Below are 2,637 nucleotides of genomic sequence, written 5' to 3'. Positions count from 1 at the left end.
CTCACCAAAAATTTTATACGAAGCAAATGTTGAACCTTTAGCCCTGAACAGCTCATAAGCCTGATGCTTGAAATCAGGTGCAGCCAACAGAGCTTTAGCCACCACTTTATTACCAGTAGCCTGAATCAGACAGTCTCTGCAAGCAATGACACTGCTCCAACCCCAAGAATAGGCAGGTGTCAACTGGAAGTCCCAAATGTCCACCCCCTTCAGCACATAAGCCTTAATCCATTTGACCCAAATAGTTGGTGAGTCAAGTTCAATTTTCCTGATCCAACTCAACAATTCCGTCTTATTCCAACTTAAAATTTCCTTTATGTCTATACCACCCTCTTTCCTGGGCAGGCAAAACTCATTCAAACTTAAAGACCATGCGTCTATGACCTTCAACAATCTCCCATAAAAAATCCTTACACATTTTCTGAATTTTTTTAACTATACCCTTAGGAAGCAGCACACTTGAGCCCCAGAAATGTTGCAGCCCAAAAATCACAGAATTAATAAGAACAACTTTCCCAGCATAGGAAAGTAGATGGTTAGCCCAGCAAGATAATTTAGCTCTGATTTTTTTCCAAAAGAGGAGAGAACATTTTCTGAGTAAGCCTAGAGCTGAACAAAGGAATGCCCAGATACCTTACTGGTAAATCTCCCTCCACATACCCAGGACTGGCCAGAATAAGATTCTTAACTGATACAGAAACCCCACCAAAGTACAGATTTGATTTCATAAGATTAACCTGTAAACCAGAGTAAGCTGCAAACTGTTTGAGACATCTATCCACAGCTTGAATAGAAGGAAGGTCACCTCTTGTGAACACCAAAATATCATCAGCAAAAATCAAATGTGTTAAGTTTATCTTAACACATTTAGGGTGATAAGAGAAACCAGGATGAGCTGGGAGATTTCTAAGAAGTCGTGAGAGTACCTCCATACATAGAGCAAACAAATAAGGGGAGAGAGGGTCCCCTTGCCTTAGACCTCTCTTCCCAGGAAAGTATCCTTCAACAGAACCATTAATATTCAAGGAAAAATAAGAGGTGGTGACACAAGCCATTACCAATCTGGTGAAGTGAGGAGGGAACCCAAACAAAGCTAGACACTTGCCTAAAAAAGACCAATTAACAGAATCAAAGGCTTTTTTGATGTCCACTTTAAGTATACACCTAGGAGAAAGGAGACTCCTGTTATATTTGAAGGCAAGTTCATGAGCTAACATAGAATTGTCAAACAAGTCCCTCCCATGAATGAAAGCAGCTTGCTCTAACCCAACAATGTCACCCATCACAACCTTCATACGATTAGCTAAAATCTTACTGACTGTTTTATAAAACACAGTCCAGCAAGAGATTGGCCTGAACTCAGTAACTGACCTAGGAGAGTCACATTTAGGTATAAGGGCAATTAATGTGGAGTTGGCAGCACGAGGCATGGTCCCTTTCCTGAAAAACTCATGAACAGCAGCAACAAAATCAGGCCCATTAACTCCCCAAGTATCTTTGAAGAATCCAGAGGTATACCCATCCACTCCAGGGCTCTTGTTTCTATCAATAGAGAAGAGAGCCTCCTCAATTTCCTTCACAGTAACCATGGCATCCAGAGAATTAGAAGGCAGAGTTTGGTGAGGAAAAAGAGAAGCAAGGAGAGGGGTAACCTCTTCAGTAGAACCCAACAGAGTCTGATAATAAGAAAGGAAAACTTGAGAAACTTGAGAATGGCCAGCACAATGAGTCCCATGAATATCCTCAATAGCACCAACAGTGTTCCTAGTTCTTCTGGCAGCAATACTTGCATAGAAGTAGCGAGTATTATCATCAGTTTGTTGCAAATGAGCAACCTTAGCCCGTTGTGCAAGGATCTTTAGCTCAGCTTTCTTAAGCTTAAGATAAACACCCAGATTAGAGTGCTCCATAGAGAGTAAATGCTGATCCAGAGGAGAGGCCAGGAGCTCCCTTTGAGAAGCAATAAGCTCCTCCTTTGCAGCAAGTACCTTAGCAGATAACCCAATAAACTCAGTTGAATGAATCTGTTTCAAAGAACCACGCAAGCCCCTAAGTTTAGAGAAAAGAGTATGTATCCCGCTCCCAAATTGTCCAGTCTGCCACCCTTGAGAAACCACAGAGCTAAATTCAGAAGACAAAGCCCAGCAGTTAAGGTATCTAAAAGATTTATGTTGGGGACCATTAGAAGCCACAGTCAGGACAAATGGAGCATGATCGGACACTCCGGCGAGCAAGACAACCACATGTGAAGTAGGAATCTGAAGGAACCAAGCTGGATTAGCCAGCAATCTATCCAACTTAACCCATCTAGGGGAAGCTACTTGTTTGTTATGCCAAGTATACAAGCCCCCAGTGTAAGGATGATCCACAAGAGAACAATAAGTCAAACAGTCCCTAAACTCCTGCATATCCCTTGCACTAGCAGCACACCCAACCCTCTCATCCTCAGAAAGAGAGACATTAAAATCTCCCAAACAAAGCCAAGGAAGAGATTGAGCAAAGGAGAACCGCCTTAGAGAAGACCATAAATCCAATCTTTCACTACCCCTGTTGAAAGCATACACAAAGGTAATAACCAATCTAGTCTGAGAGGTAAGGTGCAGTAAAGAGCAATGCATATACTGTGACCCTTCTTCC

This window comes from Silene latifolia, chromosome 8 (assembly GCF_048544455.1).
Source record: "Silene latifolia isolate original U9 population chromosome 8, ASM4854445v1, whole genome shotgun sequence".
NCBI lineage: Eukaryota > Viridiplantae > Streptophyta > Magnoliopsida > Caryophyllales > Caryophyllaceae > Silene > Silene latifolia.
The sequence above is the reverse complement of the archived record's forward strand: the minus strand, read 5'-3'. Positions refer to the sequence as shown.